Raw genomic sequence first — 23,174 nt, forward strand, 5'->3', positions numbered from 1 at the left:
TCTTCAGTACAGATCAGGGGAAACAACCATTATACAGTCAGGAGAAGTGGAAAGAACACAGTTGTTTGGAAGAATTCTCAAGGACAAAAAAGCCAAACCACCCTAACACACAAATATCTGTGGACTGTGCAGCTGCCCAAAGACTGTGTCAGTCCAATCTGTACAGAAACATTCACCTGCAGAGTGCCTTTTTAAACGTGCTGCCCCCTGAATTACAGTGCTTTTGTGTTTACTGCTCTAGAAAAGATAGCCAGGCAACCTTGTAGCTAAAAGAAGATGTAAATAGAGAATTAACTAACTCTGTGTGATGCTTTTCCTGTCTTCCAGCAGGCCATTGGCACCAAAGGGAGCTGTGCTTTCCAGGAGGCTCCTGGGGTTAGTGCCTACAGCACTCAAAGCCAGGCCTTTGCTTCAAATCTCATCCATCACTTTGGGGATAAAAAGAGGCTGTTCCAAGGCCATGGATCAAGGACTGAGCAAGCCCAGGTCACAGTTTTGAATGTTCCTGCTCAGGACATGCTAAAAGTAAAAGGGTATTTGCATTTTCTTCTTTTCTTGAGGTAATTTTGTGACTTAGGAGTCATACAACCTACATGGATTAAAATAATTGTTTTTGATGTTTTTCAAACTTAAGCCAGGAAAGGGGAGAGAGAAGCTGAGTAAAATTCTTCTCTCGACTGTTGTTTCCACCACTGTGTTTGGATAATTATCCTTCCATTTAATTTTGGCATGTATTCCTACACAAGGTTGTGTTGGTGACAGCTGCCAGTCTTAGCATTTGAGAGATGTCTGACCTTGCATTTCTAACCATTTTTCTGTGTAACTATTTCATTTGGGTCACCAAGGGAATATATTTCTCCTTTTTTTCTGATCCAACATAAATTAATAAAGCAAGAGACAAACTGCATCCTCCTGTTTTTGATAAACTGTCCAGAAATTGGATGCAATTCAGAAATAATTTTAAAACTCTTTAACCTCTGGGCAGAAATTTATAATAGTAAGGAAAAGAGAAACATTTTTCAATTAAAAAGATTTAGAGTCCCTTTCTCTGTAGAACACTAATCTGAAATGACACTGAGGGGTAATAGGCCTGGTATTAGTGCTTCCCCAAGGAAATGTCTTATCTTTTGCACTAAATTAATTGTGTCTTTCTCACACATCCTAAAGCTGTCAGTTCGGGAGTTCTGTGTAAGGAAACTCATGATTTAAAGTTTCTGAGAAGAAAGGCAAAACAAAAGTGTTTAAACAATATTGACCTCTTATGCCCCAATCTCCACAACCCGTTGTGAAGAGGAGAACCATAGAACCATTGCCATTAAATCATTCCCATTCCTGGCAAAGTCACAGGGACAGGGGGAGCAGCCTCGATGCAGGTCAGGTCCTGGGGGTGTGATGTGCAAGAGCACTGCAGCCAGTGACAGGATGAAGTGGGGGTGGCTTGGGACAGCACACAGGTCTGGCAAGGGCACCACTGCAAAGTTCTGCTGTCCAGACTCCAGCACAGCTACAATCAGAAATGATCCCTCCTCACTCCGTGGTGCCTCTCCAGGACTAAATAATCTCAGTGCAAATGCCGTGTGGGAAGGGTGCTCTGTTCCTCTGTGCCAAGGTGACAGAAATGGGCCTTGGTGACCCAGTGCCAGCTGGCATGGCCTGCCAGGCAGGGTGGAGCAGCTCCAGCACTCAGTGCCACTTGAAGAACCCCTGCTCCATCCCTCCTGGCAGGCCAAGCCAGGAACAGGGGCTCTTGGAAGTGTGGGTGCAGGTGCCTCCCAACCACAGGGACCTGGGCTGTGGTCCCTTCCCTGCAGCAGTTTTTGTGAGCTGCTCACAAGCCCCCAGAAGCCTTGTCTGGGCTTGTTCTGCATTGCTGCCTCCCCCCAGGCAGGAGGGCTGCCCTGCCCCAGCTCAGCAGATGTTGTTTGCAGAGCCAGTGCTGCAGAAAATACCCCCTGTGCTGCTCTGCATCATCCTGCTGGTGGCATCAGTTGCCAAGTGCCCTCTGTTAATGTTGGGAGATCAGAGATCTAAGGTTGTGTTTGTCACTGTGGGACACCCTTAATATAACAGGGAAAAAAGGATGTACAAAGGTACCTGTGCTTCCACAAGCTGTGTAATGGTGATGGCTAGACCAGCTGCTCTGGTGAAGCTGTTCATGAACAGGATCTGCTCCCCAAACAGGAATTGCCCATGGCCGTAATTAAGTGAAGATAAGTTGTATTTACAGCTTTAGAACTTCACTAGGACATCTGATTTATCTAACTGTACAATCTACAAGTTCAGCAAAGTGGCTGCACATTGGGACATGAAAAGTGCATTTACAGGATTATTTTTTGCATTGAAGAGAAATCAAGCATTTTCTTCTGTATAAAGAAATGTCTTGGACATGAGGAAGAAAAGGAATATGTTAATCCCTGTGTTAGTGATTTGCTATTTTAAAGTAAGTAAATACATCCAATATGTTTTACTTCATTTTAAAAGTAAGAACTGTCAGAAATAAAACTCTCTAAGTCTAGAGTAATTCTTTTTGATTTAGAGCCAGTTGTGGTTATTAATGTATTAAATGAATTCAATATGTTTTGAATTGCTTTGCCACTTGGTTTACTTGGAAACTAAAACCATTTGTAACAAAACAGTTGGACTGGTTCTAAGTCAGACCAGGGTATACAAGCATGTAAAACTAATGGTTTACACTTCAGACTGTCAAAAAGCAATCTTCTGGACTAGATAAGGACAATTATTAGAAACCAAACCTAAAACTCTTCAGGTACTTGGAAAAGAAAAATAATTCTCTACACTTTCATCCTAAGATTTCATTTTTAAAATACCCCAATTCAATTTAAAGGAAACTCAAGAGTCAGGATGAGGTTTCTGCACACACTGAGCAATGAGGAGAACTGGCAAGAGTGGAACTAACCTGAAGTTTTGCAGCAAGTCTGCTGTAAATCCAGATATATATGCAGTTTTCAGCCTGCCTAAATGTGTGTGGTGGGTGATCTCACAAGGTATTGCTTCATTTACGGGTTAGATGGTCCCAAGAATTGAGGGAGATGAACTTGGTTTCTTTAAGCTGTCAGGTGTCTTTCTTTCTTTCTTTTCTTCTAGTGGTTTACTACACATAGAACAGGCTCAGATTCTTTTTTACAAGCACACTTTTAATACCTTTTGCAAAATGCTTGTAAATCTGCCATCAGTTTGCTTGTTTATACATGTGACTTTGGAAGAGCCTGTTACATGTAAGTAAAGATGAATCAATAGCTCCTAACCTGTGCAAATCATTGTGCAGAAATCATCTCTAGCAGTTTCTACTAAGACATTAAATGAAGCATACTTTCAATACTTCATCTTACAGTAGACTGAGTTTTATTCAAACCAAAGCCTTAAGAGTTTTATTTAGAGCCTGAGCTGAAATCTGTGTACTCTTAAACTCTTCATACAATGCTCAGAAAAATTGAGTTTTCAATACAGATTTTCAAAATGATGCCTTCATTTTTATCCAGTGGAAAAGGTTAGACTAAACAGAAGGAAAGGGTCAGATTTATTGAAGTGTAAAAAACCTGTACAGGTGGAGTTCAGTCATGAAGGGTTTCAGGGTTTGGTTATAGGTATGACCTGTGGATTGCTTAGCCATGGACCAAGCTCACTTCTGGGAAGAGTAGTTGGAATCTGCCCTGGTATGGAAAAATTGCCAACCTTCCCCCCCTCTCAAGATTTCAGACTATTAGTTTTAGTTATGGGCAGCTCTGGCATTGGGATTTGTTATATAAATGGGAATTCTGTTTAAGTACATGTGTATTGTTAATGGTTTGATCATTTGGCTGTTGTCAGAGGGGAGAAAAACAACCCAATGAATATTCAAAACTTCAGTGAGTGTCACAGTAACAAACCTTGTAGTTCCTCTGGCCTCATCTACTCACCAGCAGATACAACTTCTGCCTGAAATCTCTAGCCCACTACATATTATTATAAATTAAATTAACTACATTTTCTTTTCAGTACAGATTCCAGTTGTCCCTGGACTCACCCAGAATATAAGAAGCAAACTCAGTGATGAGGGGATATAAACCCCAGGGCCAGGACATAAAGCAGAGAATATGATATGTAAGTACTCAAAATGGTTTATGTATGTTTGCTTTGATCTTTAAATGTAAACCTAATGCTTATCACAAGTTAGTGACTGCTTGCCAGAACCAGATTTGCCTTGCACTGTAGCATCAAACTTGAGGCAATGAGAGCAGCACAAAAAACAGCTTGGCAGAATGAAAAATAGCTTCCAAGTTCTTAATGCCTTACACTTTCTTGGCTTTTCTTTGCCTGTAGAACCAGAGGTGAACATATCATTCTTTCAAATTGCTTTGATAAATCTCATTCCCTTTAGGATTAAACATTCCTGGACATTTTTATGTCCCATTGAGCTCTTCCAGAGAAACAAAAATTAATTCTTTAGCTCAACATTTATACTCATAAAACAGAATTCCCCTTGCCTGTAGTTTTTGTACCCATGGCCATTTATGCAGAGTGACCACACTATTATTCTCCTGCCTGCTTTGTGCACTTAGATTTTATGTACAGAGATTTTATGTGGCTCTGACCAGTGGGAAATGACACAGCAGTGTCCTGCAGGGGTGAGTTGGATGGGTAGATGTCAAACATCGATTTTGGATGCAAAGCCAGGACACTTCTGTGCATGCAAAATCAGGCTTAACAGTTAAGTACTTGAATTTGGGTATCTCAGCTGAATCCAGGCTAAGCTGAACACACAGAGACAAGAGTTAGCACCTCATAAATACTCACAAATATTTGCAGAGTCATTGGCACAATGTGACTCAGCTCCCCTGAAGTAATTGGGCCACCTGATTTACACCTTTGAAGGGGACCTGGAAAAGGTGAACAGGGACACAGCAGATGGGGTAATCTTAAATTACATATCTTGGTAATGTTGCAGTTTGAAAGAGTGAGATGGCACACCAGGAAATATGACCAAAAAATCAAATGAACAAGAAGTAAAGCACATTTTCTGCTTCTGATTATGACTGTTTTACAATGACTAAGACTTTTTAAAAGGCTATCTCCTTTTTTTCTTTCCTATGTCATATAAACAGATCAGGAATTCTCTGCTTGAGGAGCAAGGCTTTTTATGTGATACAGCACTGAAGTGCTGAGTGCAGCAAAAGCAGTCCACAGATGTGAGATACATCTATTTTGATTTTACACTGGACCTGCTGGGCAGCCCTCCTGTAATCAGATGTATAAAATTGCACCCTCATTTCCTTTAGTGACAGGGAGTGCTAAAGAAGGTCTCTGCCACACTCAGGTTAATTTAGATGATCATTCAAATGCAGAGATGTTTGTTCCAATCTCCCCCTGTAAATGAAGTGGGACTCTGATTGTGCTGTGACATTTCCAGTACTCTGGACAGGGCAGGATCCATGCAGAAATGCTCTTCCTTGCACTGCAGAATTAGCTCTGGCAAAGAGTGCAAAAAAGGGGAAAAATACATTAAAGTGGTCTGCAATTTTTTTTTTTCTTCCAATTGGCATAATTTGAGGATTAAAATCAGAAGTTTACATTATCTTCTATTCTGCTCAAATTAGTATATACATTTCTAACTTGCATGTTATATTTTTGCATAGTGTGGATCTAATTAAATTTGCAAGCAGATCAATAATTCTGAATGAAGTTAGACAGAGGTGACTCATAAGACTCGAGTGCTTTCATATACTGGCTCCCCATTAGAGTTCATGTAGTAATTTTAGAATTTAAAGGGCCAGTGACTTTGTGTTCATACTTAAGAGTTACTCCCTCAAACTTAAGAATTATTTATTTTGACTAAAATAAATTCAATTACATTTCCGTTCCATCTATTATCAACTCAATGTATTATATAGTAAAACTGACCTCCTAAACCTTCCCAAGTAAAAAACAACTAACCAAAACAAACTAAGAGCAAGTAAAGGTGATTTCAATAGCAGAGTTTTCTGGCAATTTAATTCTGTTGCTTTCAGAGTTATATCTTTGGTATTATTGTCCTTAATTGAACAGAATACTAACAAGTTGAAAAAGTTCAGCAAAAGCAAAGGCTGTTAAAAGCTCAGTATTTAAATGGTTCAAGGTTCTTGTTCAATGATTCTTGTGCTTTAAGAAACTTTGTTCTGTTGTTCACATACATTAGCCCCCTTATTGCAACTGTATTTTGGGGGAAAAAAAACTAAATCACCATTTGGGAGCTGTATTTCCTCAGGTAACATTGGTAAGGCCCATAAAATTCCTCCTGCTTAAGCCAATGTAATCTTGTGAAATCTGTAGGCAAGCATGAAGCATTTATGAAAATGTGATGCCTGCACAGGCCTTTGTGTGGTGAATGCCAGAAGTACCACCATGCACAGGAAATATTTTTAATATTGATGAAAATGGAATAAAACCAAGCTCAGCCAGATTTGTGCCCCAGGCTTGGAATGTGAGCACTGACAATCTCTCTTGGCTACATCCAGCAGTGGAGGAGGGGGAGGTCAAGAAGGGCACAGGCTGTCAGTGGCTCCTGTGTGCCCCTGGCTGCCCTCATGTCTGACAGTCATCTTCCTGCCTCTTCTGTGTGGTAAGAAAGGGTAAAATTCCAGTTTAACAGAGAAAACTGAGTTTCAGATACTCCAGCACTTCCCTCCTTGGTGGTGGGGGAAGCAGCACCAAGGAGGAGTGATTCCACCCACAGCCCAGCCTTGTCTGTCTGTTCCTCTCCCTCCTCACTGGAGGCAGAGGGAGGTGGGATGGGAGGTTAAACCAGGTGCTTCTTTTTCATGTGCTTAAATTAGGAAAAATGAATCTACCTTAGCTGACTTCCCCAGCAACACTCACAGTGCTTAGCTGGGGCATGATTAGCTGTTCCATCTGCTGGTATCCTAATTACAGATACTGTAACAATGGCTTTTGTCCTGCTGTGTGACTATGGGAGGAAAAGACAAAGAAAATTGGGCTCAGCAGACACAAACAATAAGGGGGTGGTTTTTTGTGCCTAGTTGTTTTTTTTTTTTTTTTTAACCTGTTAAAAAAGCAATGTGTCTTGCTTGTCCAGGAATGCTATTCTCAACCAAAGTCTTAGTTTTGAAAATTATGAGTTGTTTAGCTCTTTCTGTCTTCTAATTGCTTAATTTAGTTCAGTTGTAGCTTCAGAGCTCTTTATGAATTATATAAGGAAAATAAATCTTTCAGCCCTAAATTGAAACACCCAGCCTCAGTGCTGTGTCCCTTCAGTGGGACCATTTATGCAAGAGAAGTGATGAATGAAAATCTAATCCAGTCTTCAGGACTAGTGACATCTCACACTGACACAGTGCCTTGAGAGAACAACAGGATAGGCTGGCACATCTCCTGTAACATATTAAATTAAAATAACCTGAATAAATACCTAAAAATGCCACCACATATTAATAAGGTGTCACCAACAAACGAATGCAACTCCCACCTTCTTGAAAAGGGGAGATTTTGTAGTTGTGACACAATTAAATCATAACTGTCTTTTCACAGAGTGAACTTTTGCTGTTGAAATGCCTGCCTGGGCTCCAGGCACAGTGCCACCAAGGAGCAGACATTCCTTAGTTCTCTGCTGGTGCTCCAGCTCTATCTGGCCTAACAGACAGGATGGAGTCTGGCCTGCAAAGTTATCATTATAATGTCAACATAAATATAATTACATTTTCTCCAGCAATGGAATTAGTGCCACTAGGAAACAAAATCATTTCAGGTTTCTCCTGCTGTGTTTGTATGAGCTCGGGGTCTAACTGCCAACCAGGGAAATTTGGCCTTTGTGCTCAAATAATGCAATGCTGTGCTTTCCATTTTGAGATGAAATTACTACTGGTGGGATTTGTGATACAGGAAAAGAATTTATGTTGCTAAATCTTTTGGTAGATGAGGCTGCTTTGTCTCACCACATAAAGATGGTTCTTACATGGCCATGCATACACAGATGAACAGCTAGAGCTTATGTGCACATGTGTGTGCTGGTTGGGATGTCTTTTCAGGAGCATTAGTGTGATGTGCATCATTGTAAGTGCAATTTTTATGGAGAAGGCTATGGGCCTCCAGGTGCCTATTCCCTGTCTCTCTAAGTGCACTTATTTTCTGAGGTTCTGGAGGTGGATGAGGGATCTCAGCAGTAAGCCCTGGGATGCTGCTTCCCACATCTTCTTATTGCAGACCCAGGCAGGCCATGCTAAGGATTTTCTGGCATGCCATATTTCCTGGTGAAAGCAAGGATTGGATATAGGAAAGGGGAAAGATTTGGTTAACCACAGAATTTTATTCTGTGTTTTAATATACCATCAGTTGGGAAATGAATGAATCACTAGAGATCTTGGAGCATTTCTTTTGCATCAAGAGGCTTTTCCCTCAGCATCACAGAACACACAGAATTAGTTTAGAGTGATGGTGAAGAGCTAATTCTCCCTGTAATTGTGCCTCCTGTGCCAGTATTGCAGTGTTCCCAAATACGCTCTCAAATGAGGTAAAATCAACAAACTGAAGCCAATTTCTCTTACACATAGCCTTAAGCATTTTTTCAAAGAACTCTGAAATGATACTGCAGGATAAGTATTCCAGCTGCTGCTTCAGTGGTGTCCAACTGCAGTGATTTTGAGCAAAGCCTCCATGAAAGCAGTGGGAAATTTGTGCTCAGTCTTGCTGGCCAGCTGGATTCCAAGTGCAAATCAAGCCCTCGTGCTGCCCTTATCCAGGGATAACAGTACCCATAGGGTGAGGGTAGGTTGGCATTTTGGGTCAGATCAGATGGGCATTTGTGAAGCAAATTTCCTGATTTCCCCCACTTACCATGCTTTTCCTTGCACCTCAGGTCACAGCACAGGAACTGGGCTTTTGGATGAGGCCATCATCAGAGAGGTACTCCAGGAGATGCTTCCTAAGCTCCAGCCAGTCAAGGCATGGGCTAAACTGGAAAATTCAGCCACATGTATAGTGTGGATGTGGAGTCCCCACTACCAGCTGTGTTTCTGCTCCTGTTTAGCTTTCCAGAGTAGGTAGAGCCATCTGACACCCAGGTAAAACACCTAGTGCATTACACACTCTCATTCTGAGTAAACTGGAAATTTAAATAAGTAATAGAAACTTTAAAATAATGCAGTGCTCATCCCAAGTGATTTAAACTCGAGGCTTTCAACTCCCTAGCACAGTTTATTTCTTCCCCTCCTCAGCTGAAGAAGCAACTCTGCTTTTGAGACTCTCCACTACCATATGCATGTTAAAAAAAACACAAGCAACAACTCTTTTTCACTATGACTTACATACCAAATTTGCTTATTTACCCCTAGGTAGAATTAATCTTGTCTTTAATTACTTTTATTGCAATTACATGCTTTTAATCTGTGGTTTAGTGATCTATTACTTACAGCTGCAGTGAACAAAAAACACATAGGAAACACATCCCTTCTGTAGGTGGCCACTGTAGACTTCTTTTAAACTATAACAAGCCTCATGAGTTAAGGCCTAAGTAGTTTTCAGGATTTGAACAAATAAGGATATTTCAGTCAAGGACATCATTGGCAGCTCTTTATTGAAAATGTCAAGAGTGTAAAGCCCAAAATATCTTGTCCCAGGAAGCTTAAGATCACAAACTTACAGGATTGTGTTCAAGCACTCTGCACTAGTTTTAATCTTCCTCTTGTTTTTCTCTTGATGCTAGTGGGTCAAATTACACAAGTTAGGATAGGAGAAATTAATTCACAAACTTCTTAGGTATCTGGATTTAAAGTTTTAGTTGGACCAACTTCTAGTGTGCAAAAAGTGTATACTTGTATTGCTCTTCCCTCCTGAACATCTGAAGATGACAGTATTAAAAATTAGTCCCCAGAGCATCATTATCCACTTCCAACTGATGGGGCACAAAGAGATTTGATGACTTTTTCAATACACTGTGGTAAAGCTAGGAAAGGAATCCAGATGTCCTGGTTCCTCATCCTGTCCCTGAACCACAACCCACACATCCCTGCCTTATTAGTGACAATCACAGCACATGAAAACAGACTATTTATATCTAAATATTTCATCTGTTCTCACTCATTATTCCCTAACTCACCAATGTAATTATGTTGGCAGGGCGACAATCTCTTTTTTCCCCAGTAAGAGCAAACAGATTGTTAGGTTTTCTGCTGAGATACAAGCTGCACAAGGAGAACTCCCAAATAAATCAGATCAAAAGGACCACGTTACCATTGATGCATCCTTGGTCAGGCAACAATGGGAGAGAAGATTTCATAACATCTTCCTTGGCTGAGTCAAACAGCTGCATTAAAAGCACTGATCAAGAAAGGTTAACTTTGAAAAGAATATTAACCCAGAATAGATTTAGCCCAAGAGAGCAAAAAAACCATCAAATGAAAAGGGGCTTTGCAAAGTTCTGGTTTTTGAACGTCATGTGATATTTAACAGTCAGAGTTTGCACAACAAGCAGCTTTGGATAGAAAAATAAGATGGTCTGTGTAAAATAGATCCAAGATTCACATTTCATAAATATCATTACAAGTTGCTTCGATGCTAGCATATTCTCTGATTAGCAAAATGATGCTTGTTCTGGTAAAATTCTTGCTTCCAGGGATGGGGAAGGTCAGTGCATTTTGGGCAGAACACAAAGCTTTGTGTGGATTTCGCTGCAGAAGGGAGTGACACCACATTTCACTGTATAAGACAAGCACCTCGCAGGTCTTGACAGTGCTTGGACTACTCATCCTGAAGTGGCAGCTGCACTCTGTGTCCCAGATGCAGACATTATAGACACATAATGTGCATAATCACAATCCTTTTAATTTCCCAATGACATGCAGGAGTGAGGTTGTGTTGTTAGTGTGTACACAATGTGTTCACTAGCTCTGCTCAATAGGATACCACAGCTCATTGCCACAGAGCTTCAGGCTCCTAATTCCAAGCAGACTTAGAGCAAAGGCTGAGAGCACAACATGGATTCATAATGTTCAGGTTTCAAAAAACAATCACCTATTAACAGCAATGTTTTGGCTGGGATTTTTTTCTCTGCTGACCACGTGCTTCCAAATGTAACCCTGAGAAATCTCCCCTGTGGTGAAACGTAACCAGTGGTATTTGAGAACACTGAAGGGAGAAAGCAGCTAAAGAGCACTGTGTTTTCATCTCTTACTAAGTCAGAAACTCTCCGCTGTGCATGTGCTCTTCTGTTTTCTGTTGGCCAGGGTTTGGTGGCTCTGTACAGCCCCACTACAGTTCTGAAATCCTCTGTTGTTTAGCACCACGAGTGAAATGGGCACCATAACCTCTGTGTGGCCCTGGAGCTGCACAGGAATGATTTCCTGCTCTCTGCAAAGGAAGATGCCTTCAGATTCTGTTAAATGATAACAAATAAGGAAAAGGAGGCCTCCCCTAGTTCTAGCAATCCTATCCCTCCCACTGGGCTTTCCTAGAGGTGGCAGAGTTGAAACTTGCAGGTTTTATTTTCAGAACATGGTCATTTCTCATTTAGGTATTTTAAAGTAAACAGTCCTTGGTTCCCATGTATTATTCAAGTAGAGTGAAGTGGGTATCCAGTGCACAGATAATCAAACATCCAGCCTGCACCAGACAACCTTCTCAAATCACTTGAGAAACTTCCCTATTGCTGTTGTTATCATTCTCCATCCACTTCCTCCAATTATCCAGCACTTCAAACATCATATCCCATGTTTTCCCCACAGCTGTGGGGTGAAGAAAGCAAGAGCTGTGTTCCTTCCAGCTCCCCTAACAGTGCTTGCCCACAGCAGAAGAGAGGGAGCTGCACAGATGTTGCTGGTATCACATTAATACAGAAATAACCTGTTGAAAGTAGATTTGTTTTCAAACCTTTCAGTGAGAAAATACCAGTTTCAGACTGAGGAATTAATGATTTTAACGTGCCTATCAAGCTCTTTCATTGCCAGCATGTAAAATCATTATTGGTGTTTCAAGTTGCAAGTAGTAATGTTGAGGGTATTTTCACTGCTGCCAAAACATTTACATGAAGCTGCTATTCAGATCAAATTATCATGAAACTGCAAAGCGTGCGTGGATTCCAAATTATTCAGCTTGGAGCGATTGTTGCATATTGAAATTGCACAGTAGAAACCTGCAAAACACCACGATTGCTTCAGATTCACGGGGATGGCAAAAACAGCTCTCAAAAGAACTCTTCTCCTTAAATGCAGTAATGAACAGACACAGGCTTTGGCTGTGTTTAAACCAGAAAACCCCTTCTTTGAGGCAGCCTTGGTTCCACCACCCCTCAGGCACAGACAGCTCGAAGAGAGGGGTGAGAAGTGATGCATCAGCAAGCTGAAGTAGAGGGTAAGGAGCTGTCACCATTTGGGGAATGACAAACCAAAAATATAAGTTTCAAAAGTGCAGTAAACTCTCAGAGGTGCTAAGTGCTGGTAGGATCCTATTGACTATCTCACTTTTACCTTTCAGGAAAATTCCAGTTGTGGAAAAGACTCCAGAATATCACCAAAAAAACGATTGGGCAATTTCAAGTCTTTGATGAACCATCATTCCAGGTATTTTGGTGTGCTTTCCTCTGCATAATGTTCCAAACAACCTGCTGCTTTTTAGTAAGGATTTTATGTTGCAATGAAAGAACAATCTGGCCACATTAAAAACATCTCTAAGAAAAAAGTGCTTCCCTCAAAGAGCCACAAAGGTAGTTTTCCAAGAATCAAAGGAAAGACTGTCTAATTTAGTACCAGAAGTGAGGGATCATTTCTCTCTAGCAGAGAGGGGATGGACAGATGAAAACCCAAAATGCAGAAAAATCTTTGAGATAAAACTAAAAACTCCTAACTGCTGTCAGAAAAGAGTTGGCAAAGAAAAGTGACGGCTGTAGAAAGAGCTCACCTGTGAGGAATATTGAGTGTGGCACTGGAGCAGGGTCCTTTGCCCTTTCAGTCACTGATAATTGGAGATTAACATCTAAAATCTGTGTGTTTTTCCCCTGCCCGTTTGTAGCTGATTTGTTCTCATTCCTTCAGTGAAATATCCTGGAAAGCAACAAAAAAAGCAATAGGGTAAGACAGGTTCCCCAGATGTGGTGGGGAGTGCTCAATGGGTGTTTGTCTGCAACAGGAAATAAGTGCCTGTGTGCTCTGCCACTGCGGGGTGTTTATCGGGGCATGAAATCACAGTGATCTCAGCATTAGCAGATACTCTGCACTGGTGGGTGTCCTGTGCATAAGCCACAGATGAGGCATCCTGTTCAGAACAATCTGATACACCTCTCTGGGAAAGGGAAAAGGAATGAAAGAAAGAGCCAGATGAGGAGGAAAGAAATGTTAATGATCTCTTCAGGGGCTGTGCTTTTTCCACTTCTTCTTTTAATGTGCATGCAGTGACAGCTCTGTGAGCAAAATACCAGAAGAATGTCTATGAGCTTCCACAGTGCACACATTTCAAAACAATGTAATACCTGTTCTCTGTTGCATTCAGATGAGGTGGGGCTTTTTCCTGAAAAAATCTAGGCATTGAGGTTTGCATGTCTTAGGAAAAAAACACTTCTGCATTACCTCTGACACAGTACATCTGGCAGTGCTCTTCATGTCACCTGGGAGAAGAGGGCACAAGGTTTCCCACATCATCTCCTTTCTTGCCAACCCTTGAGGTTTCCAGGAGGGAGATATCTCTTTGTTCTCCACCTTAAAGAAAAAAATAAAAACTGAATTAGTGGCATTGGTTCAGTAGGGCATTTCAACACCTAGTTTAAAGCATCAGATGGGCTCCAGTGAGTACAGGAAGTGTGGGGGCAGTCTAAATGACACAAGCACATATGTAAATATTTCCCTGAATGAGGCTTCAAGTTGCATTTGGGAAAATGTAAAGTTACATTAAAAAAAAAGAACATATTAATTCCTTTTCTTTTTCTTTTTTTTTTTTAACAGTATTTAACTACATTTTTCTCAAAGCAGAGAAAGTAGTGTGAAAAGCTGCACTAATGTGGATAAAAGTACATAAAATGGGGTAGATTAAAGATTTGGAAATTAATTTCTCAGGAGACCTTTTCCAGTCTAGACTCTGTTGACATATCCTGCCAATTTGTTTGTCTGGTCTCCCTGTGAACAGAACATTTGAAACTGTAGGCAATGTGAAGATCTCTGATAAGCTTGCTGCTTCCTGCAGCACTCTGTGCTCACAATGAACTTCTTAAATACAACTTTCAGCTTCTCTGCCTCACCCTTCTTCTGCATTTTTTCCACCATGTGCTTTCTCCATTTTGCACCCTGTGCCTTCATCCCACGGGGGACCATTCTCAGCTTCCAAATCTCCTGTGAGGACAAGGATCTCTGAGCTCACTGACCCAGTTCACCCTCTGCCTGCTGGATGCACTCTGCTCAACTGGTAGGATTTGATTGTGATTTTGCTTGTTACCTGTCCTCACCCTTTGCTAGTTTGTACTTGGATAGGAGCTGCTGGAGGGAAAGGTGAACCTAAGGAATTACAGGGGTTCCCATGAGAAAGATTCCAGAAACAAAGCTGATCTTCAGGGGGTGATGCTGACTCATTAATGGTACTTCTTGCAGTGCCTTTACTGCTTTTTAGTTAAGCACACAATGCAACTCTGTAATTAAGCTACGGGAATAATATGGGACAAAAGTCACATATGGCTTTTTTTCCTGTTTTTAATTTTCTTTCTTGTAGTTATTACTGGGTCCACTGGACATGAAAAGCAGTTGTGCTTGAATTTTACCATTATAGATTAATCTGTAAAACTCATGGTGTTTCCTGAAAATTGTATCTTTATTGCAAGTTAGATAAAGCAGGTTTTTTCTGAATGCCTTTTTTAGTCCAGATTTTTGGATTGAAAAAGAAAGGTGAGAATATTTGGAATTTAAATTTTAAAATTACCTGGGAATAGGAGAAATTTAGGGACACCAGGCCAGTCATTCACAAGGCAGGTGATCTCTGGAAAAGTGTCTTTACACCTTTACCTGTAAGTAATGAATGAAGCTGAATTCCATGTCAGCATCCAGGCTTGCTCAGGTTGACTTTTTGTGAAGAATCTATTGCAGGATGCCAGTAAACATCCATGGGGCTACTTTAATTTTCATCATTCAAAGAGGCCAGCATTAAGAAACACCCTGCACATGCTATCTCATGTCTGCCCCTCAACATCCCTGAAATGCCGTTTTCAATCATGGTGTTCAATCACCTGAGTATCCAAGAAAGGAAGAGCAGCTGGAATAAGCTCTGTATCTTGGTGCTGCAGAATCAACTGGCTGGTTGAAATTTATTAGAATTCAATTTTTTGCCACAGAGGCAATAAAGCATGATTCTAGCAGGCTCAGAGACCCTCCTCTTACAGAACCTGGCACTTGTCTCAAAACAAAATCCTAAAGCCCTGAGAAAGGCATTCTTTTAGGAATATGTGTTTCTCTACCTTGATGTCACCAAGGGGTAGAAATGCTCATGTTTTCTTTAGCAAGGATGCAATGTGGCTTGCTAGGAATGCAAAGGATGCAATGTGGCTTGCTAGGAATAACCTTTATGTATCCTTGTGTGCATCTAGCATTAAAAGCTCTTCCCACCTTACAGATTTCCTCTGGGAAGCTTGCTTCCTCTGGCTGATAGCAAGTTCCCAGTAAAATCAGTTTGTACTACAGATGCAGAGGAGTCTTTGTCAGAAAGAAATTCCTCCCAAACCATGGATAATCATTATCCACTCTGAATTACTTAATTATCTTTTGGGGGTTTTATTTATTGTGTGGAAAAAAGAAACAAGGAGTTTTCTTGCCAGCTGCCTCAGAAGTGGCCTAAATGCCCACTGTCTGAGGGAGATCACAGGCTCAGGCCGCTGTCCCATTGTCCAGCTGGGTGCCTGCAATAGCCTGGCCCCATAAAACAGACATTTAGCTGAACAGAAGCAATTAGCCCTCCATCGTGGCCCCTGCTCACAATAGCAAAACCAGCTGATGTTCCCTTAACTTGAAACAATGGGAGGACAGGCATGGGCTGTGGAACTCTTACAAGCACAGTAACTCCTTCCAGAGGGGGACCGTGAGAAAGTGGAGCCTGTAAAGAGCCTTTCAGTGGATGAACTCCTGAGCAGTCTTTTATCCCGTGAACTCATCAGTCAGCTGTCTGTGGGTGCAGCTCTCTTTAGAAAGCCCCAGTTCAACTGCAACATGCCAGTTCGTGGTGATAAACCTTCCTGCTGAATGATACTCTGTCTCAGCCTGTGTGCACCCCAGTATGGATTTATTCAGCAGCATCTTTTCCCTCCAGCCCTCTTTCACATTCCTTATGTGCCTGTTCCTCTTCCTAATGATCTGGGAATAGCAATGACCACCAATGAGAGCATGGCAAGAACTGAATGTTGCTCCTAACAATGGCAGTGAGGCTTCACTTAAGATTCAGATGCTGAGAAAGTTCCAGCAAAGCTGGTGAGCTCAGAAATTCAGCCCTTCCATATGAATCCAGTAATTCACTTCCTTTTGCCTACTTTCTCCTCCACTTTTGCCACTACCCCTAATCACTGGATACCCAGAAGTGAACTCCTGCAAGCAGTAAGGCTGTGTTCAGTAAGGGACTGCTCCTTGAAGCTGTACCCACTACTGTGCCCCTTCCCACCTGGAGTGTTTTCCAAGCACCTTCAGGCAATAGTTCATCACTTGCAAGTATGAAACTCTTTAAAAACACAAGGACTTTGCTAGTGGCAAGGCAAAGTTACCATTAACTTTGGGAAAACAGTCCACAGTAAATAGAACCATCTATTTCATTCAGCATCTTTGGCAACAGTCCAGTGATTTGGTTTCCAGCTGATACTGTGAATTTTCTGTAGGCACACATTCCTTATGAGCATCTTTTCTCCTAACTCTTTTGCTGAATTTCCCTGTAGTTTAGCACAGTTTGGATATCACAATTCCAGAGGTCTGACTCCTGCCTGGGCAGGCCAGCTGCAAATGGATATTCTGTTGCTTTTGGAATCTCTTTCCTACAACCCTATCTTAAAATCAAATTAATTATTTAGTGATTGAGTAAGAATTGTCAGTGAATATCACAGAGTGGTTTGGGTTGGAAGGGATCTTTAAAGACCACCTAGTCCAGCTTACAACCTTTCCTTTGTTCAGCCCCATTATGGATCTGTTTCCCCATCCTGTCTACTCACTAAATCTTTAGCAAGAACTTACAGAGGAATCATCCCAGCACAGGATACTGAGAATACTGGTAGAACTTTGACACTGAAATGTAACTATGACATCTCCCCAAAAGTGCCACTAGAAGAATGAGGAGTGAAATAAAACAAAAGCCACTACATTTTCAAACAGCAGATGGTACCAGAGAGCCTCTACCCCTAGATTATCCATCCATCCATGGTAGAACAACCAAACAGATTTACTGTTTTTTCTGGGCATTCTTCTCTTGCTCACCAATAGATGGGAGCAGAGATTTCTCTACTTGTGAAATTTTCAGGCTACAGTGCTTTTGTGCACTTTTCTGTACACTGTGAGGGGCAAAAAATAAAACCAAACAATGTCAGTGTAGCTCATTCATGTGTCCACAGGGAGAAGGATATTGTTTTGTTTAGAAGCATACAGATGAGGTTTGTAGTGGGAGTCAAATAGAAACCAGTAGTCAGCACTCTTGTATTATTTAACATTGCAGTTCTCTGGTTTGGTATCTAGAACTGGTCAGAGGGTATTGAATAAGTTTACAACCCCTCATTGTTATTTCCCAGATTGTAAGTGTGTTTTGCTTGGATCCAAGCCTTAACAAAAGCAATTAAATGTGTCCTAAATTTCCATTCATTTTTCTTACAGGATCAAAGAGAAGAAGCTGTCCAGATGTAAACGGCTAAGCCTCTAATGAGATGATCAGTGAATTGTTTCTCTCTTGTGTTAGAAGCATTTAAATTACAATATTGCACTTAGGGCACTTGGCACTTCTGACTTGTATAGCAGGGTCCCAGCACCTAATACAAGCCAGACAAATAACTTCAGCAATTAGCTTTCAGCACAGGTCCCTGCCCTCTGACCCCTGCTGTTCATCAGGGGTGAGCCAAATGCTTTGTTAAACAATTTTAATCGGACCTGGCACTCCTCTAGGGCCAGGCACACCACAGTTTCTAACTGCAAGGAGCTGTTTGCAAGAAACAAAATCTCTACTCAAAACAAAATTTTCTACTCAACAGGAGCCTGACTTAGCCATACTGGAGGTGAAGCAAAGCCTGATCTGTGGAACCTGGGAATGGCTCTGCAGCACCTGCTCAGGTGCCACCTGTGTGACACTGCCAGGAGTCCTCCAAAGTGCCAGTGAGGGAGAGGAGAATCAGTTTGCATAACCTGAGGTGAGCTGGTTTGTTTGGGGGATTTTTTGTTAATTCCCTCTATTCCTGCATAAATATTTTGTGCAAGGAATATAAATTTAAGTGCCCCAGGAGCTACCTGTAAAGAAAAGAGTTGATGGGACAGAGTGTAAAGAAGATTTCTCTCCTGCCCAGCTGTGGGACAAGGGCTGGTGTTTACAGCATGTCAGAGTGAGGTGCTGCCAAGGAATATCAGTGATGTCTGCAGAGGTAGAACATGGTGCTGAGGCAGGAAGAGAGGATTTCCTCTCTGCTGTCCCCCCTCTGCACCTCATCCCAGACAGGAGCCTCTGTTGGGCAGCAGTGGGATGTAACCAGGGAGATGCTTTGCCTGAGCTTCTGCCTGGTTCCCAGTCAAGCCCTTTATTCCTTATTTGTTTTTCTTTCACTGATGTTCACTACCATGTTCATAATTTAGAGCTGAAACTTTCAGAGACAAGCAGGAGGTAGGAGCATCTGGAGATTTCATGAGAGAAGCATCCAAGCCCCTGAAAGGAGCCTAAAAAAAATATACTTACCAAAACTCATTCAATCTTCTTTTTTAAGAGATTTTTTCTTTATATTAAAAGTCAGTTTACCACCCTTCCTGTGAACCCAGCCTTCCAAGACATAGAAACCTTCCAGAGTTTTGATCTTGTCCCAGAGTGTGATGTTGGCTTTGAACAGCATTTCTCTTTTTTTTTTTTTTTTTCATATTATTTGCTTTACTCAAGGGGAAAGATCTCTCCAGCTTCCTTTCATGACAGGGCTTCTCTGAAGCAAGGGTCTAAAGTGATGATTTTTTTTTTTTTTTGAAGTCTGCAGTAATCCTGCAGATACCACTACTCTTAACTTGCACAGCTAGCATAGAAGTTGCTAAAGCTCTGGAAAAAAAACAAACAAAAACAACAAAGCAAAAAATAGGAAAACAAAGGTAGCTGACTGCATGCCAACTTTGGAAGTTAAAAACTCTGATTTGAAGTTTGGGTGTGCTCCAAATCTATCAAAGCCATGCCTTCATTTTAGTCATAAGCTCCACTAAAAACCAAACTCCTCTACATAAAACTGACTTTTGACTTCCTAATTTAATAGTAACAGCAGCTTTTCTGAAATGATAGTTTCTGTTAGTAATGAGTTAAAAATTACAATTCAAACCTTATCCTGCAAGAGGGAGCGGTTTCACAAATTTTTAGAGTGCTTATGGTAACATGGAGGAGGAATATTACAAAATCACACCAAAAAACATCAGATTAAGATGCCCTAGTAATTCAAAATATAGGAATGACAGTGCTCCCTACCTGGTGTGCCCCTTCTGATCTGGAAACCAGCAAAAGCCCTTGTGTAACTTGAGTGCAGAGGCTCCAGGCCCAGCCTGGGCTTGGCACTCAGGGGATTGGGCTTTGACAGCCCCATGGCACTTTGGTTTTACATAATCAGCTCTTTTTGTTATAAGCTGTGGGCTTCAGATAACAGTGGTGAAAAACAATTTCAGGTGGAAGCAGCACCCTGGGCACAGACCAAGACAGAAAACATTCAGAAAAACCAAATATTTCTTATTTCTTGTAATCACCCGTGTTACAGCAATCAAGTGTTGACTGGTGTTTGCTGACAGCTTGCTTTGCAGGAAAAACAAAGTGAAAGAGTCAGGAAGAGAGGGTTTTTCTGCATTTCTGATAAACCTGTAGTTATGTCCTTTGATGACAGATTTGCCAACAGTAAAGAGTAAGACAGATATCTCAGTCTAGAAGCAAACTCACACATGCCTTCACTGTACTGCTTTTGTTTGCAGAACCTTTCCATCTGGATGAGTAGCAGAAACAGGAAAGCATTTGAAGCTAGGAAAACCACCATACTGCTGTCTATAAAGCACTGATAGGATTTTTATGTGGAGTTCTAAAGAGAATGACATGCAGTGCTTGTTTGGATTTATTTTTCCTTTTTGCCAGATTGGAGAGCTCAGATGTTTGCAAGCAAAACAAAATAAACTCAGGCATTGAAACTCCTTCCTGATGCCATGGCACATCCCCCAGCACATGCATTGTGTACCCTTGGGCTGTCCTGGGCACTGCTGGGACACAGCTAATGGCACCCATGGCACAAAAGGGAAGGTAATTAGCAGAGAATGATTATTGCTGCAGCTAGAAAATAGACAAGTAATCTTTTTGGGTTTCAGTCCATTGCCTCAGTGTTTTCAAACCAGCACCTAATCTTCCCAGACCCCACTCTGTGCCTGTTCCTTTCTTCCTTTCTTTTCTTTCCCCCCCTTTTTGCAGGGACTGTGGCTGATTCTGATTCACTCCATTTCTTTCTTCTCAAGCAGCCCCAGGGCAGGCTCTCTGTTGCCAGGGATATGGTCAATGTATGTGACATCGTGCCACCAAAAACAATCCCGTTTATTTCTGGTGCGATGCTGCTGAAATCAGCGCAGCCAGGCTGGGAGCAGGACACCTCAATCAGCCACCAAGTTTTGTGAGAAGAATTCTCCTTAAAGGAAGTGTTCTTAAAAAACAACTCTCAGGGAGAAATGGGCAGGTTTTGCTCGTAAAGTGGTTGTTGGCAAAGGTTTCCTTGCCAAAGTCCAGTCAGAGTATCAGTGAGGGATGGTAAACACATGCCATTTTGACAAGAAATTAGTAGGCTGTGTAGCACTGTGGAAAATATTAGACTTTCTTCTTCCTCTGACCTGAAAGAGCCTGTTAAGAGATTAAGAATCTCCAGCTCTCAAAGGTATAGCTGTTTTACCAAAATTCAATTAATGAAGAATAATATTTTGGGAACAAGAGAAAACACCTCTGTAGCATGTGGAGTGCTAGGAATAGATGGAAAGTTGCCTATATAAACAATTCAGCAACTCTGGGATGAATTATAGGAGCATTTGTATGCATGATTGCCCATCTGAGTAAAACAAGACGTGCAGTCACACAGGAATGATGTGCAGGGCAGACCTCTGGGGCTGTTATTAACTTGCTCCAGGACAAGACCTGTCTCTGCACATCCAAGTGTGACCCAAGGAAGTTGAGATAAATCTGTATAAGTAAATAAATAGAGGTGGCCTCGCTGGGAGGAAACTCAAGGTATGCTATCTACATCTGTGTTTCTGGGTTTGGGGTTTATTTAGACTCAAGTCAGATTTTGGACTGTTACTTCTCCACTCGAAGTTTTTTTGGCAGTTCCAGGAGGGCTGGAGGCTCAGATCCAGCGGGTTCCTTCCAGCTGCACAGCCCAGCACGGGCCACGGGCACTGGCAGGGTCTGGGGAGCTGCAGGGCTTCAAACCAGGGATGCTGTCAGGAACTCTGCCTTGCACAGCTCCCCTCTCCAGTACCAGCTGCAAAATGTCAACAGCACCTTCCTCAGAGAACACAATTAGTTAAACGGGGCCTAATTAATTAGTGTCAGGAAAGCAGATGTAGCAATTATGGCAGAAGTAAACAAATGTACATATTGTGAATTGTTCTGCAAAGGATTTGTTCTGGAATCCCTGTGGCCCTTTCACTCCTCCCCACGATGCTATTGGGAAGGTCATCAGGGAAAATGTGGAGATAAACTGCAAATTGATGAGGAACTAATGTACTTGTATAAGTTTATATCTCAGGAAAACAATCAGCAAACAGACTCCTTTATTAACCCCTTGGGACCTGGGGGTGAAATACAACCCTGATATTTAATTTCCAGATCATGCAACATCATGTGTCAAAAATAAGTCAACTGTTTAAATTTTGTTTAATGTGGGTGTGAAAAAGCAAATGTGGAGCCACACCAGTCTGGTGTTTGAGTGGAGCCTTTAGACTTTATAAAGAATCTGCACTGAATGAGAATGCTCCAAGCTCAATATAACAGGCATTGGAATAGTGAAACACACTTGGAAAACTCAGATAGAAAAATTTCAGAGTTACCTTTCACAATTTCTTCAAGATGATAAAGAGGACAAATTAGGCTGGTTAGGGATGTAGCTGTAGAAGCAAATGGGACTAATGTACTGGAAGAAGCAGTCAAGATATTAAGAAAACAAGAGTACTGTGTGTGAAAGAAAATGCATTGCACAGCCTGTGCCATGCTGAGGGGAACAGCCCCATAGGCAGCCAGGAACAAGCACTTTCTAGATCCCAACAGAGATTTTTTCCCTTCACTCTGTGCTCTTTTTTGCTCTGCAGGTAATGATGGCTTTGGTGCAGAGAGGAGGGGAGCTGGGATGTACTTTAGGATAGAGTCAGCTCACTGGTTCATACTGTGAAGAAACTCTGAAGGTGGAAAATACCCCCTTGCCTTGGTGAGGAATTAAAGGATTAAGGTGGGCAGCAGCAGCATGTGCTGGGGTGCTGCAAGAGGGAAGTTGCAGTCAGAGGCCACTGCTCTTCCTGCCTCTTTGTGGCTCCCCTTTTCCCCAGATGATGCTGCTCCAGGTCACAAAGAGAGGCTTCCAAGCCAGGATATCTCCTTTCCTTGTTCAGTGACTGCATTTCCCATGCAAAGGACTGCCAGGTAACAGCTGCTCATGAATGCTGCTCCCCACCACAGCGAGTGCATTGCTCTGCTCGTGTGAGATACTTGTGGATTTTGGGTTCTCTGCTGTGGGCTTTGTGCTTGTGTGAGTTTCTCCTTGCTTTCAAAAACCAGGATTTAAAGGTGAATATCTCTGTTTTATGATAGTGCAGAGTTGCCAGCTTCCTGAAGGGAATGAGTTTGGTTTCTGTTCACAAACATTTGCTTCTTTAATGTTTGTCTCAAACACTTTTTGTTCCAGTGAGTAAATGAACAGTGAACAAGTAATGAGAGGAGTGAAGGTGCAAACAGTATAGCTAGAACAAAGTTTAAAGATCATTCCAAACAAACCTACCCATGGTAAGATGTGTGAGAAG

The 23,174-nt window shown here is 41.7% G+C and overlaps 2 long non-coding RNA genes across 2 annotated transcripts in view; both read left to right on the forward strand.

Annotated features, from left to right (window-relative positions):
• LOC306802743 overlaps positions 1-12,543 on the forward strand; it is a 44,677-nt gene extending 32,134 nt beyond the window's left edge. The window contains exons 10-13 of the long non-coding RNA XR_013774450.1: positions 328-525; positions 3,997-4,101; positions 8,846-9,050; positions 12,457-12,543. This is a non-coding gene — a long non-coding RNA (uncharacterized lncRNA). The remainder of the gene's footprint in view (positions 1-327; positions 526-3,996; positions 4,102-8,845; positions 9,051-12,456) is intronic.
• A 1,633-nt stretch (positions 12,544-14,176) lies between these two features.
• On the forward strand, positions 14,177-22,603 carry LOC306802871. The gene is made up of 3 exons (XR_013774500.1): positions 14,177-14,373; positions 18,164-18,319; positions 22,470-22,603. It is a non-coding gene; the product is annotated as an uncharacterized lncRNA (long non-coding RNA).
• Positions 22,604-23,174: the final 571 nt, after the last annotated feature.

This window comes from Erithacus rubecula (assembly GCF_903797595.1).
Source record: "Erithacus rubecula genome assembly, chromosome: 5".
Classification (NCBI taxonomy): Eukaryota; Metazoa; Chordata; class Aves; order Passeriformes; family Muscicapidae; genus Erithacus; species Erithacus rubecula.